Consider the following 16,414-nt stretch of genomic DNA (forward strand, 5'->3'; position numbering starts at 1 on the left):
GTGATTTTCCTCTTTCCAAAGTACAGACCTGGGTTTTGGAGTGTGGCAGCTGTGGCCTTACAATCCTGAGTAGTGAAAGGGATTACCTCCTGTATGCCTTACATGCCATGATGGCACTTGCCTTTATCTGAAATAGAATGACATTCTTGATTTATCATTTTTTAATCTACAGTAATCCTCAATGTACTGCTACATGGCCAGTTATTCTTCATCCTTCTTTGGTTTCTTGATCCATTCTGGTTTTGACCTATCCTAGATCACAGATTAGCTGCATAAAATGTAACATACTGTATTACATTCTGTCTTGGGTTGCTTGGGGTTTTATTGTTTGGGATTTTTTTTGCAATTCAGTCAAATGAATCATTGTAAGGGTAAAATAAGTGAAGAACTGTAGCAGATTGTCTTTGAATGTGAGGAGTCATTTTATTTAATCTTTCCTGGATCAATTCCAGCAAAGAAATGGATCCTGCATTAGTATAGGAAGAGAAGCATTAGAGAAATGAGTTTGAATCTCTTCCAGTCCTGTGTTTTTGTAATCATGTACTGATTCTTTTCAATAGTTTCCTTTGCAGTTTACAAAGTCAGCAGGAGACTGACTGAAGGCAATCCTCAGTAGTGAGCTGTGTGAAATGTTATATTTTAAGATGTGTTGATAAATTCTATTTCCATTCAGAAAACTAGGTAATCTCCTTCCATAAAAAGTACATCTGATTTCTGAATTCAATACAGAATATAATGGTATCTTCTGATTAATATATTGGGGGAACCAGGGAAATGCAAACAGGGAACAGCAGAGTCTGTCACATGTTGAAAATGTGTGAGTGTTCCTTCCTATGGAAGCCAGAATTATATGATTTATTTGTTCTTCAGGAGCAGTATTTCTAGGAAGTGTATGTCAGAGGTGTATCTCTTGCTGTACCTGTGACTGATGCAAATGCATTATAACTGCATTTATCAGTGGAAAGGAACGAATGGCCCATGTTAAAAGCCAGATAGCTGATAGTACCTTGATGAGCTTTTGTGAGCATTTGTTTAAATGTGCATGGACCTAAGACAGAAGAAATTAGGAATATAAAGGTTAGAGGACTGATATTAGGAGAGACCATAATCATGCTTTTAAACCTCCTCCTGACCTTTTAGGTTATATATGCTGTAGTTTTGCTTTTACTTGCATCCTAAATTCTTTTGTCTTTGGAGTTTTTGTCTTACTAATTTTTTGTAAAGGAATCACTGTTCCATATAGCTGTTTGGTTTGGGGGGTACAAAAAGTCATTACTTTAGCCTCGTTATAGGTTAGAAATTCAGGAGAATTTTTCTTTGCCCTGCCTCCCCACTGTAGGAAAGTTTGAATGGAAAGGGGGAAGGGAGTTAATTAGCCTTACAAAAGAACTAGCTAGCCAGGCCTCATTCCTCGCGGATGGCCCATCAGGGGCTGGGGGGAGAGGGGAGGAGCTTTGGGAGGGGGTGGCTGGCTCTGCTTAAAGGGGAGAGGGTCAGACTGCTGGGTTCTCTTTTCGGAGAGGGAGACAGGGGCTGTGTTCTTGCGAATAGTCTATTGACAACAATAGTCTAGTTTCTGGGAAATGACATGGAATGCTATAGAATACAGTTTTGGGTTACACCCACCATGCTCTATGGGCAGAGGGTGCGAATAGTCTATTGACAACAATAGTCTAGTTTCTGGGAAATGACATGGAAGGCTATAGAATACAGTTTTGGGTTACACCCACCATGATGAACTGATCTCAGCTGTCCTAACTAGGACATTATCCACCCCTTATTCTATGCCATCCATGTCATGCCCAAATTAACCCTCTTTAAAAACTATATCCCTTTAAAACTATATACATCTATCTATCTATCTATCTATCTATATATATACAATGAAACATTACAGACCATTCTCACTCAAAATTAGGTCCCCTTGTGGTACACAACGTGTCTCCCCATCTTTTTGCATTACCCACCACGTGGAACCAGGTCCCTGAGCAAAAACAATCCCTCGGATGGGTTTGCCTTTGCTTGAGGTGGGACTAATCCAAACAGTCTTCCCTAACATTCCTCTCATATGTACCACGGGGACTTTATCTCCATCTACAGTATGCAAAAGTTCTGATTGGGCAGGGCCAGCTCGATTGATGGAACCTCGGGTGTTGACCAACCAGGTGGCCTTTGCTAAATGCAGCTCCCAGTGTTTGCGGTGCATTTGGAGAGAAGGCCTGGAAGCCTGTCTTTCTGGCCTCCCGTCCTGGTCAGCCCTGACTGCTGGCTTCAACTTGCCTGTGAGCTGTCTTTTGTCTCCAGCCCGGACCTGCTGCGTTTTCATCAGCGTCTCTGTGCTCACTTGGAGAAAAGGAGGAGCTTTTAGGGCACCATCAACTGAGAACAACAGTGAGTCCTGTTGGGGGTGAACTGCTTTCCTTTCCCTTTCTTCCATTGGGGGAAGGGTCCCCCATCTTCTTTTCGGCTTCTCCCGTGACCCGACACCACCCCCCAGACCCCTCTCCGTGTGGGGACCGTCAGTGATCCAACAGCGCCCCCTGCAGGCCACGACAGGAACTGCAGGCTCTGAATCTCCAGTGATCCAACAGCGCCCCCTGCAGGCCAACACAGAACTGCAGGCCCTGCACTTCCAGTGATCCAACAGCGCCCCCTGCAGGCCACGGTTAGAACTGCGCCAAAGACAGAGAAGTATTCAGACTTTTTCTTGTGTTTGAAGGGAACTTCTGGGTACAGGACTATTGTTTAGCTGTTTTTATGTCCTGTTACTGTTCTTGCTGATATACATATATCTTTTAATAAAGGGTTGCTATTTTCTTCTTTTCTTCCGCACTTCCTCAATTAAAACCCCTTAATTTTTGAATTTACAACTGCTGAGAGAGAGGAGCTTGGTCTATCTCATAACTCATCCTCTTTAACAAACATTCCAGTCTCTTCAAACTGAGATAGAAAGTCTACCCAACTTCCTCTCAGCTTTTCCTGTGGGCTTCTCTTGTTGGATTTCTCATCCCACCAAATAGTGCTTGAACTTATTTTGATCAAGAAGTACCATTTCTGGTGAAATAAATTTTAAAAATATTCATAACTCTTTTACAGGGTTGTCACCTTAGCATTCTCCCCCTCCCCCCAAATATTAGTTTTCTATGTGTTTTGATTTGAAATGAACAACAAAATGTTGTGCAAGAAAGTTCTTTGAAGAGGAAAAATATTGCAAGACTTTGGGAAAGAGATAAATGCTGCCATACATCTGCAAAACATTCTGGAACCTGAGAGGTGGCATATTCAGGATGGCAGTGCACCCCTGCTGTGTTCATTGCAGTGTGCATACAGGGAGTCAGTCTGACATGTGACTGGCTAAGAATCTAGATGAATGCTACATGTCCTTCTCAAGATGTTGAAGTTTTTCCAGTATTGTGTTTATCTGGCTTAAGTTAGGGCTGTGTAAAGAAAACAAGGATTCAGTAATAATTTCAGACAAAGAGTCTTGTAAATAAACATTGTGAACAAATATAGGTCAGGCAGATTTTAGCCTGCTGGCTCAAACAACAACAGCTTAACAGGTGGGAGTTGGAAAAAATAGAGTAATTTTACAAATAGCCATTTTTAGCTGGTTAAAAGGTAGCAATTATATAAAAGAATTATGACCTGTGGCTCCACAGGGGATCCACACTGGAGCAACCTGTTCCCAAAGAATTACCCCCATGGGAGGGACCCATGCTGGAGCAGTTTGTGAAGAAGTACAGCCCATGCAAGGACTCATGTTAGAGAACTGCATGGAGGAATGTCTCCTGTGGGAGGGAGCCCAGGCTGGAGCAGGAGAAAAGTGTGAGGAGTCCTACTCCTGAGGAGGAAGGAGCAGCAGAGACAATGTATGATAAACTGACTACAGTCATCAAATAATGGTTTAGACTTGTGTTGTTTAAAGTGAACTGAGAAAGAAAGGAAAATGTAACTCAGGTTCTCTTTCAAGAGACACTTTTGCAGCCGTACCTATTTGTGTTCAAAGAGATCTAAAACTTCATATAAATAAAATTTTTCAGATTTATGGGTGCTTCATTATATACCAAGATAAAACCAGCTGTCATGTTCATAACCTATTACCTCAAGGCAATAACTTGTACATTTACCTTACATTTTCCTTAATCTGAACCAAATGCAATATCCCTATTTCAACCAATGTTATCTGATATTCTATATAGCTACAGTAGAAAAATAATGCCTACGTTGATATCAGCTTTTCCTACATGATTTTCTTCATGCCAAGTGCAAGCATTTGGGACAAAAAGTGCACTCCATGTGATCGCACAAGTTGCAATAGGTTGAGAATTGAGAATGTACAAGAAAGGATTCTGGTTTCTTAGGTTACAGCAAAATGGTTTGGAAATATTTATGAAATTTGATGCATGTACATACCTCTACACGAGGGAGCAGGAAAAAGTAGTTTACTTGTATAGGATTTTTAGAAATTCTTAAATGATGGTTATATTGCTGGCATATAGAGTTCTGCTGACTAAAACATACAAAAAGAGTGCCTGTGAAGTGCACAAGATGACGTCAGTTCTAAAAAATGACAGTGTGTTGAACTGTATGAACAGAAACAAGCATTTTTTCTAAATGATTTCCTCTGTGTGAGAAAGTTTGTAGTGTTTGTCTTCACCTCTTTCCTTAGGATTGTCTGCTTGACTTATTAGATGATGTCCTCTTCTCTTTTGAGGACCATTTTGGGCACTTACAACTTCTCACAGTTAGGGAACTCAAGTAAACAACTAAGAACATTGCCTGTTTGTGCCTGACAAGACACTGAAAAGTCAATTACCATGCAACTAGTTTTGAGATTCCACAATTGTTACATCTTTTGGTTTCCTCAGACATGCCCTATTTTCCTTTCTGGAAACTTTTCTAGGAGAAATTTGAGGATTTTTCTCACTGGTCAAGGACTTTACAGATGCTGTCAGACCAGTAACTCTATGTTGGCTTCAAAAAATTGGGAAATCCTGAGTATGTGGAACTTGTACTGCTGGCCTAAGCAGATGCACAGCTCTGCAGGTGGGGCACGTTTGTACTGTGTTGTACAAAGATTGCTGACCATGTGCAGAGCATTTGAAAAATGAGGGACAGCAATTCCGCCGCTTCTGGCAAATAGGAGTCATACAGTGCACTTGTACAGGGTTTTTCTCTTTCAGAAATACAGGACAGGGATAGAAATACAGGATAGGAATATAACAGTTGCACAACACTTACAGAAATACATTTGGACTAAATCTAGAAAGAGCGTTTATTTTGTAGCTGAAGGTGTGAAATCGATCGGTCTAAATTTGAGCTAAAATTGTGAGACTTTTGTGAGGTTTAAGCTCCGACTAGTAAACTAGCATTTCACACTCTCTGCTCTCTGCAATTCCATCAAAAGGCAAATTTAAACAATTTCAGTTTCTCAGGAACCAACTGGAATGTGCTACATGTATTTATATTGAAAGAGCTGTTAAGAACCCAACAGTGGCTATTGCCCTGCATGCTGTTGTCTGTTCCTAGTTACAAATGACTTTTGGAAAATGTTTGTACCTTGAGAGTTCAGGAAAATAATTTTCTATCACCATATTATAAACCCCAATTTTTTCCTTCTACTTAGTACATAACATACATCTATACCATCTAAAATAATAGCAAATGCTTTAAAGAATGAAGACTATTATTGCCACCTGGTGGGAGCCTTGTGTGTGCCATGCACTAATTACAGAGCAGATTGTGGCAATGTTGAAATAGTTCAAGCTGACCAGCACCATCCTGTGAGAATACAGTCTAACTACATCTGGCATCACGAGAACAAATAGATGATTGCATTTGCTAAGACAAAACAGCATTATTAAAGAGCTGCAACTTGTCCTTGAACTCGTTTTAATGTCGGGTAGAGGCACTGTTAAAGTTAGTAAGTTCCAGTGCTTTTGATGTTAATCAACAGGATTGGAGTACTGACATGCATACCTAAAATCTGAACAAGCATGCATATATATATATATATATATATGTATGTATATACGAAATATGTAGTAGAAAAATTGTATGTAAAAGGTCTTGGGAAGATAAGAGTCTAATGAACAGAGGTTTAAATTTGCATTTTAAATTGACTGAACCCTTTCTCTTTATTTTTTTATGTAATTGACAATGAATAATGTGAAATTTGCAGATAACAATTCTGAAATTCTCCATTTAATAATACTTTAACATTTTCCTTTCTTTTCACATTTCTGTCAGTGTGCTTGCATGAAAAGCTTTGAAATAAATCGTCAGAAGAAACTCACAGCCAATATCATCCCATTTATATATAAGCATATTTATATATAAGTCCTTTCTCAGGACAGACTCAGCTGGATTTTGGGGGAAAATGTCGTGTTTTCAGTGTTCTGAAGATTTAATGGGCAATTTGCCATTTCATCACAGTTTTGATTTTATCCCATCAAATATAAAGTATTTGAGTTCCAGTGATGTTTCACATTGGCAATAACTGATAGGTGATACAAAGACTTTTTTTGTGTGTAAATGTGTCTTGTTATATATAGTTCAACCTTTTTCTATATTTAATTGTATCCCCTGTGCTAGACTCTGCTGGTTCCCTCTTCTTTTAACAGGTGGAAATAAAACTATCAGTGTGATCAATCAGAAGCACTTGTTCTTTTCATCATGCTGCAGTCACTGATTTGGGGAGAAAAAAAATTTTGGAAAAAAGGCCTGAGCCTTTACTTCTTGTGTCCAGTGTGTGTTGGATGGCGAAAAGGAGAAAGGCACTGCCTGGAGTGGGAGTGATGTGGGAAGGAGAGGGTACAGTCCTGCTCTGGGCTGCAGCAGTGGGGTGATGCAGAGGTGGGCTCATGAGTGAGGGGAGCCCAGGCACCAGTGCCAGAGGGGCACTGGAAAGGACAGGAGGGTGTTGTGCCATGTCCCTGCTGTTAAGCTGTAGACAAAGCTCCCATTGCCTGTTGTGTGCAGAGGTGTTCAGATGTGAAGCAGTGTGCCCATCCCTCTGTCGAGATCCTTCTGAAGGGTTGCACAGCACTCTGGGGTATCAGCCACTCCTCCCAGGTTTGTGTCCTCAGCAAACTTGCTGAGGCATCTGCCCCTTAATCCAAGCCACTGATGAATAAGTTAAAAAATACTATACCCCATATGGACCCTTGGGGGACACCACTAGTGACAGGTCTCCAACTAGACTATGTCCCACTGATCACAACATTCTGACATCTGCTATTCAGGAATTTACCTGTCTATAAGCAATTTATAGAGCATGTCCACTAGAATCATTTGCATATGTAAATGCACTACATCAGAGGTCTACTTGAAATCTTATCAATTTGATTGATGTCAGAACAAGTGTTTTAGGATGGAGCTGAACAGCTGTGGAGAGAGCAATGAGGTCACCCCTCAGCCTTCTTTGCTTTAAATGACGCAGACCCAGTGCCCTCAGCTGCTCCTCACAGCACATGCCTTCCAGCCCTCTCACGGACTTTGCTGCCTTCCTCTGGCTGCATTCAGGGACCTTCCCTTCCTTCTTCACTTGTGGACCTGAACAGCTCCCTTGTGAGCAAATGCAACTTTCTGAATTATGTTGGTGTTAATTAAGCTCATTAAACGCATATATTTTCTACAGATCCTTGCTTACAGCAGACTTCCTGCATCTTCCTGTTGCATTGTTCTTTCACTCTACTCCCTCTGCCATAGCTCTGGCTGTCTGGGAAGCAGTTTTACTTTCTGAAAAGAAAAAGGTACCCTGTTTTGCCATATTTCGAAATGAGTCGGACCAGTGCTCTTGAATATCAATGACCTAGAGAGTGGGATTGAATGCACCCTCAGCAAGTTTGCAGATGACACCAACCTGAGTGGGGCTGTTGACACAACAGAAGGAGGGGTTGCCATCCAGAGGAACATGGACAACCTCAAAAAGTGGGACCATGGGAATCTCATGAGTTTCAACAATCCAAGTGCAAGGTGCTAAGCCAGGGTCAGGGCAATCCCAGACATGAGTCCAGACTGGGAGAAGAATTCATTGAGGAAAGCCCTTCAGATAAGGACTTGGAGATTCTGGTGGACCAAAATCTGGACATGCCCCAGCAGTATGGGCTTGCATCCCAGAAGGCCAACTGCATCCGGGGCTGCATCAAAAGAGGCACAGCCAGCAGGCCAAGGAATTCTTCCCTCTTCTACTCTGCCCTCGTGATACTCTCCCTGGAGCACTGTGTCCAGCTCTGAGGTCCCAGCACAAGAAAAACGTGGACCTGTTAGAGCAAGACCAGTGAAGGCCACAAAGAGGGCTGGAGCACCTCCTCCATGCAGACAGGCTGAGAATTGGGGTTGCTCAGTCTGAAGAAGGTTCTGTGTACACCTTACAGCAACCTTCCAGTATCAAGAGAAAGATTATGAAAAACATGGAGAGAAAGTTTCTATGTGAGCCAGTAGTGATAGGACAAGGGGGAATGGTTTTAAACTACAGAGAGGACATTTAAGTTACATGCTAGGAAGAAGTTCTTTACTCAGAGGTTGGCAAGGCACTGAACAGGTTGCCCAGAGAATTTGTGGATGTCCCATCTCTGGAAGTGTTCCAAGGCCAGGCTGGATGGGTCCCTGAGCAACCTGCTGTAGTGGGCGGCATCCCTGCCCATGGCAGGGGTGTTGAAACTAGATGATCTTTAAGGTCCCTTCCAAGCCAGGGCATTCTATGATTCTAAGACTCTATGAGTTTGCAAAGAGAATTCACCTTACCTGGACATGGAATGCTATGAAACGGTTACCATGACAAGTCCTGCTTCCTGATTAAAACCCTGAAAGCCACAATATGACAGAATTTGATCTGACATGACTAATAGCATATATTTCTTGTCAGAAATTAAATTTTCAATGTGACAGTTTCATAGATTTTTAAAACCTTAATTAAATTTTGCACAATCTCTATTACAGAACTCTTTTACGTTAAACATGCCTGAAACTGAGATATAGCAAGGCAGTTTTTCAGGCAGAAATTTATATGTAATGTTTTGTGATTGGAGAACAACATGTCTATGTTCACTGTTGTGTAGCAGATGGAATCTTGGAAAGGACAGAAGGTAGTTTATAGGAAAAAAAATTGTAATGTTTTTTGCAAATTATTGACACCTTGTATTTCAAGCCATGTGAACTTGTCTGAAAAAGGAATAGTCATTTCTATTTGTCCAAAGTGAGCCTGAGATTATTTCCTGCTGAAATGTGAGAAGGTGTTTATAGCTTTAATTCTTAGTAGTCAGGGATTGAATTAGCTAATTCCAGGGCTAAACCAAATTGCACTTTAACACTGCCAACTATCAGGAATATTTCTTGCTAACTTACTTTCTATAATGATCTGGTTCACTTTCTTCTTCTGCAATTTTGGAGAAACCAAAAGAAAAATATTTGCTTTAGAGCCTTTTCCCCCCCCAGTTCATTCAAATTGCTCTGCAGAAGAGAGAAGGGAAACAGTCACTCCAGTATACTTGGTTGAAGAAAATGTATGTAATATAATGAGGTTAATTCATAACTATACTGAGGGCAGTGTTTGGAGAATCTATACATTTTACAGCAGTTCTTGTAGAAATTCTTGCATCACTGCCTTCTGATTTGTATCTCTCACACAAAGTCGAGTGCAAGGCTTCGGAAAGTAAAAGCAATCTCTTGCACTTGGGAGCCTGAAAATTACCTGAACTATGCATGGAGGTTTTGGTAAAGAAAAATCTGACCAAAATTACACAGAAATGACAGATCTCCAAATTCTTTATTTGCTATGGCTGAGGGAATGTTTTTAGCTTTATGGTTTCCTGTTCACTTTTTGCATGCTTTAAGCAGTGTGTCATGCAGTCAAACAGATGTCACACATATGTGTCCCCTTACCCAGGTATTAGTATGAACACACACCAAGTTCTTCATGCACTGCCTTGAATTGCACTGAATTGTCTCATCCATTCACACTAGAGGTCACTGTGAGCAAAAGATGAAGCTCCACTTGCAAAGGCAAGAACACACATAGATCAATTTACTGATGGAATTTGTGGCATACTTTTTAATTTGAAAGGTTGATGCAAATCCATCTGTGTTAAATATGTTGCTTGAGGGAGACCATGGTACTTCTTAATGCACCTGCATTTACTGACAAACTGTTTACAAACTGTAGAGTAAGAAGTTATTCCTATCAAGAAATCCTAAGTTCTTAAATAAGTCCAGTTTAATTTTACATCAAATTTAATCTCTGGCAACAAACTGATTCAAGAGAAGAGTTCCAGATTTGTTGATACTTGTTGCTGGGTTTTTGTGTATAAACATTAAGGTACTATTCCTTCCCTCTAGGGAAACTGCCCCATTTTCTCTTGACTGTAGCAGAACGGTACAAGTACAATTTGATTCAGGTGCTGCTTTCAGAGTTAAGAGAGCCAAGTCTCGTTGTATTGTAGATTAGCAATGAAATCACTAGCTGTCTCAGAGTGAAGTTGTGAATAGAACAAATCTAGAGCATCTAAGGAAGTGGAAGAGGAGTTTCTTGTTCCAGGGAATGCATCCAGCCCAGGGCTTACCTCCCAATAGCTGCTGTGTCAGACCTTCACAGCCTTACTTATCACCTGTGTGAATATGGCTGTATCTGTGACCATTTTTAGAAAATTTCTCCTCTTTCACAGTGCATGTCCATGATTAAAAACATGGCTGAGCAATAAGGGCAAAACTGAAGATCTGATGCTATGTAAGCCACCTATAGCTTCCTATAGCATAGGTATTCACGAAAAGGAAAATGTTGACCCTGTTGTCACAGCTGAGAAAGCTGATGGGAGAATGATAATGATGCTTTTTATATAAAGCAGTGATGATGAACAATACTTTTGTGCTGCCACCCAAAAAGTATTTGGCACGGGGACAGTGGAAAAAAGAGAGGTTAAAAAAGCAGGACAGGGAATGATGGTCACATTACCCTACACATCTTAGCACATGAAAACAGGTACTTATGCAAAGGTTGCTCCAACCCTAAGGTGACAGAGGCGTATTTAATATGCAGTTCTGGGAAGAAGAGTCTTCATCACCATCTTCACAAAACTCAATTCCTATTTTTACCTGCTTTTTGTGCCCACTTTCTTATGATTTTCTTTCCATTTCCTCCCATGCTCATCTTTTATTAATTCTTTCTACCACATGTCCATCCCAAATGACACTAACATCTTAGTTGCTCACATCATACTGTTGATTCTCCAGATTCTACATCCCTTGTTTCAGCATGCTTACGTATTGTGCTCTTTCTGACAGAAAATACCTCCCACTTTTGATTACACATTGCCTTAAAAATATAAAATAAAATAAAAAAAAATTCTGTTTTCAGGTTGGCCCTTAGTCTAATGAAACAATAGTACCCAGCTGCTCATGAAGGATATTGAAGCTTTTATTGCACTAATATTATGGTGATGTAATGCTTCCATCAATTAAATTATACTGTTAAAAATGGGTGTAACAGAGTAAACAACAAAACCTATTATTTTAAAATAACAGCTCTTGTCCTAATTAGTAAGGTGTGGCAAAAAAAAAGACAGGATCTTCGAGACAGCTTTTAGTACAGGTTACTTAGCATCACTCAGATATTTTCATTTTCATAATGTACTTCCTTTCATAACTACTGAGGGTGCACATGGCATTTCTCTGTGAATTTTTCAGCTCTTCTTTCTCTTACCAGAGCACTGCTGACAAGATTTCTGCTGGGATTAATGTATTCCAAAAATGTCCAGAGTAACCAAATCTGTTTCTGAATGTACTAAAGAAATGGACTCCTATTCAGAGGTGGTATGACAAACATAAGGAGCTGAAGGCTATTCATTGGAATGAATCATGCTTCATGCAGGTCTGTTTTCTTGGGTGATCACTGCTTTCTCTCTTCATTTAGGAACAGTTTGATTAAATAGTTTTTCCTCTGGACTGACAAGAAGCTACTTGTATGCCAGCAACGCTATAAGTGTGATTGAATTTCAGTAATGATAGGTAAATCAGTTTGAATTGATTGATTTGATAACAAAATCTTATATTTAAATAAATATTGCTTAGCATGATCCTTTGCTGTTACAAATCAAAAGACACTTTTCTTAAACATTTCAATACTAAACACATGCCTAGATGCTGAAATACAAACTTCACAACAGAATGTGAAAATGTCAGTTTATATTACATGCTGTTTAACAGAGGCAACATATGAGTTGATCAGATCATTAGATACCCCAAGGATATTTCTAGAACTAATTTATGATTATACAGAAAAGCAGTTAATTTCAGCCTATATCTCAGTACTGCATCTCAGATGTTCACACAGTCATTTCTACTGCATTTCATCATCTCGTGAGTAAACAATGTTTACAGAAATCAGCTAAAATCAAACATCACTTTGAAAACTTTAAAAATATTTGTGAAAGTTTTATTGATTTTGTAATATAAAAAGAAACTAGCTAACTCCAACCTTTTTTATTTTGTTCTTGTTGCATTAATCTTTTTTTTAATTTGGGCTGACAGGAACCTCACGCAGTTAAGCAAGTGTCCAGTTCTGGATTCCCCAGTATAAGAGACATGGAGATACTGAGTCAGTCCAACAGAGGACCTCTAAGATGATGAAGGAGTTGGAGCATCTCTCCTGCAGCTGGAATATCTCTCCTATGAGGAAAGGCTGAAAGAGCTGGGACTGTTCAGCCTGGAGAGGAGAAGGCACAGGGCTATCTATCAATGTACTTACATACCCAAAGGGAGAATGCAAAGGGGATGGAACCAGGATCTTTCTAGTGGTGTCCAGTGACAGGACCAGAGGCAATGGGCACAAACTGGAACACAGAGGGTTCCCTCTCAAAATTAGGAAATGCACTTTTTTCTGGGAGGGTGACTGAGCACTGGCACTGGAGAGGTGATGGAGTCTCCATCCTTAGAGGTACTCTAAGAGTCCTGGGCAACCAGGTGGTCCTGCATGAGCAGGGGGAACAGCAGCTGACCTCAGGAAGTCCCTTCCAACCTCAACCATTCTACTAATACTATGAGTCATATCTGAAATTTAAAAAGGTGCTGTGCCAAGTTATTACAGTACTTCTATGTTTTTTCTCTGTAATTGCAACAATTTGCAACTGTGATAATACCAAATGGGAACTCATTACTTGTGATAAAGTAAAGCCAAAGTGAAACCAGTGGAGTTGATAATGGAAGCTGTCATCGTGTCTGAGTTCTATTTACTCTCAGTAACATAATCTGTATTTATATAAGATGTAAATGAGTATATAAGGTGTATGTGACAATTCATTTACTGCAAAGGTTTAAACTGGCCTTAAGTGAGGACCTGATCAAATTCAGCAATGGCACTAATTTGCGTCTTCAGTGTAGGATCACACAGAATGTATTTTTTATCAAGCCTCACCATTAAGCAGGTTAGGAGTCAGTGTGGCAGATTCATCCTTGAGCTGAGCTCCTCTGGAATGACTTATGCCATGCGTGACTGTGCCTTCAGTTGGAAAGTTGCAGGCACAAGCAGCAGAGGAGGCTTTATTTTATACTCCCTTGTTACTTACTTTTCCAGCTACCACCCCCATTTCCACCTGTTCCAAAGCATGTTACATCTGTTAAGTATACCCCCTAAATATCAAATCAATTGTATAAAATAATATCTTGACGGAAATGTGAATAGAAGGGGGAGCAGATTGCAGCAGCAGTTTGTCATATCAGAGTTGTCATACTGTCAGCCCAAAGTAACAATAGATAGCACAAGGCAGGCATTGCATGTTCCTAATGAAACCATATTACACTCAGACTGCAAATGATCTTCTTAAAAGTAAATGCGGTGGGTTTTTTGCAAATTTTAGTTTAATTTAAAGTAAACACAAGCTTCATGTTTGTTTAAACTTACTTCAGGTAAAAATAAGAATTTTCTTATGACTTCCAAGACAAGGAAATAATGAGGACACTGGGGGCCACATTTTTATTTGGGGATTAAAAACAACTCCAACATGCAGCGACACCAAGAAGTAGGATCTGACATTTAAAAAAATGAAACACATCAGAGCTCTCCATGATCTGCTGCAAACTTGGAACTTGTGAAAACCGAGTAACTCCTATTTTGAATTTATAGGTTGATTGTGGGGGTTTTTTTTAATTAAAAGGTATTCAAAGTCCCATGTAGAGACCTTGACTTATTTAAGTAGTTGGAAAATAAAAAGTAATGTATTATTTCCAAAAAGTAGTAAGATTACTATCAATACAACAGCAACACTTACAGGTAAGCTCAGAGTTTGCTTCCAGCCAAGGAGCTTTCCATGTATGTGGCAGAAGTGCTGGTGTATGTAGTAGTAACTTAGAGGAATTAGTTTCTCGGTTACCGCCCTTTCCCTCCTTCCCTTCGCTCCTGTTGCTCTCCACGGAGGAACACTGCCTTAGGGGGAAGCTCCGGTTCATCCCCCCGGCTGCAGGGCACCAGCCCCCGCCGCTCCCTATCCGCCCACTCCGGCCCCTTCAGCAGCGCCGGCCCCTCCCGAGCAGGGCTGTGCCCGCACCCGGGACTGCTCCAGCTGCCGCCGCCTCCCCGCGCGCTCGGCACCGGCCCCGCTTCCAGCGCTGCCATTTTGCAGCTGCCCCAGCCCGTCCCGGCCGCCTCCGTGACACCCCCTCGTTCCCCAGGGCCGGGCGGAGCGGGGTCCCTTTGCCGGTGCCGCCGCGCGGGAAGAGCCCGCGCAGGTCACACCGCCCTCAGCAGCCCGCAGCCCGCCCCTGCGCCGCGGCCTCCGCCTCTTCCTCCTCCCACCAGCCCCGCCCGGCCCCGGCGGGCCCTCCCCAGAGCCCTCCCCGAGCGCGGCGGGCGGTGAGTGGCAGCCGCGCCGCCCCCTCACACTGCGCGGCGGGGAGGGGAGGGGAGGGGGCCGGGGCCGGGGCCGATGGGCGGGCCGGGGCCGCCCCTGAGGGCTGCAGGGCCCTGGCGGTGCCCCAGTTGGTGCCCGGCCGCCTCCGGAGGCGCAGGGGAGCATCGGGGGAGTTCGCGCTGCTGACTTTGCCCTGTCGGGCTCGGTGAGCGTCTGGGGCGGGACCCCGCGCAGGACAGCCCGAGCTGCCGGGCCCCTTCCGGGGCGGCAGCGCCGCCCGGGCACTCCCGGACCTGGCGGGGAGCGAGGCCGAACGAACTCCGGCCCGTCCCCGGGGGTGCGGAGTCACTGCCGGCAGCGCAGCGCGGGCGGTCCCGGGCGGCTCCCGGCTCCCCCTGCAGCGCCCGCCGGCTTCTGAACAAACCCGGGCTCCCTAAAGCCTTGCCTTGTCTCCCATTCCCAGACTTTTAGAGGAAATCCTCAAATCAGATCTTAAGGGCTGGTTTCTGCTGGCGCGGGAGGGAAAGTTGGTGGTGCCCTTCGTAGGATAGGCGCGGCGTGGCTGTTGGGACGGGAGTGTTTTTGCGGGCTGGCTGATGCCGAGGAGAGCTCCTGCTCCCCGCCCTGTGCCGGAGAAGTGCCGGTGCCGCCCGGTGCCTGTTCGGGAAGGGGCTGGAGCCGGACCCGCCCGTGCCGCGCATCCCCCGCGCTGCGGCCGCGGCCTGGCTGCCCTGGCTGCCCCTCTGACAAAGCGCTAAGGTCAAGTTTAAAACTGGAGGCAAAGTAACTTTTGTGATTGTATAATGGTTAAAAATACCCGTGCTGGTTTACTGGGAAGGTATTTTAATCTCTGTGTTTTCCGAGGACTGTTTGAAGGTTGAACTGAACTGTCTTGGTTTATTTATAACTTAATGTAGAAACATAATACAGAAATGCATTTACTTGTATCAGTGAAATATATTCTGGTTTAGGGAAGCTTAATTTTGCGACTAAGTTGTCAAATTACAAAGAATATGTTTTGGAATGGTAACATTGCTGGTACTTTTAGCATCCCGTCATGATTTTAGTGTTCTTTAAGTGGAAAAAGTTGTTGGCTATGTAGTATCTTTGGTTTTGGCTATACTACTTTCATCTTTACAGGGACATCTTCAGGTCAGCACTGTGAATTAATTCTATATTTATCCGGAATTAAAAACTATACTTTGCAGGCACATACCTTCTACAGTGCTCCTTGAAAGTTACTTGACTTCAGGGAAGTTGCTCTTAAGCAGCAAGTGCAGTAGTATGTGCATATCTTGCTACTTCTGTCTTGTAAAAGCTAAACTTTCAGTGAGTACTTTTATTAAAATTACACTGTAGTAGTATGTGCATATCTTGCCACTTCTGTCTTGTAAAAGCTAAACTTTCAGTGAGTACTTTTATTAAAGTTTACTTATTTAAGGAACTTTTTACTAATGAACTGAGATCCCCTCATTCTTTAGGAGAGGGCTTACAGTTAAAAGGCCTTCTCTTGTAAGGAGCCATAAGGCCTTTCCCTCCCTGCCTTAGTGTGGCATGTAAATACAATTTTTTAA

At 42.4% G+C, this 16,414-nt stretch overlaps 1 protein-coding gene across 3 annotated transcripts in view; it reads left to right on the forward strand.

The window, feature by feature from the left end:
* The first annotated feature begins 14,822 nt into the window (after positions 1–14,822).
* Positions 14,823–16,414, forward strand: part of WFS1 (wolframin ER transmembrane glycoprotein) — a 30,403-nt gene continuing 28,811 nt past the window's right edge. Inside the window, exon 1 of one of the 3 annotated variants that reach the window (XM_051798152.1) lies at positions 14,823–14,842. The gene's annotated coding sequence lies outside the window, so the exon portion shown is untranslated. Of the gene's footprint in view, positions 14,843–14,908; positions 15,046–15,464; positions 15,600–16,414 lie in introns of those variants that run through there. The other 2 variants (XM_051798151.1, XM_051798153.1) reach the window with 2 other exon arrangements.

This window comes from Manacus candei, unplaced genomic scaffold (assembly GCF_025592945.1).
Source record: "Manacus candei isolate 608988 ecotype Guabito, Panama unplaced genomic scaffold, ASM2559294v1 h1tg000048l, whole genome shotgun sequence".
Classification (NCBI taxonomy): Eukaryota; Metazoa; Chordata; class Aves; order Passeriformes; family Pipridae; genus Manacus; species Manacus candei.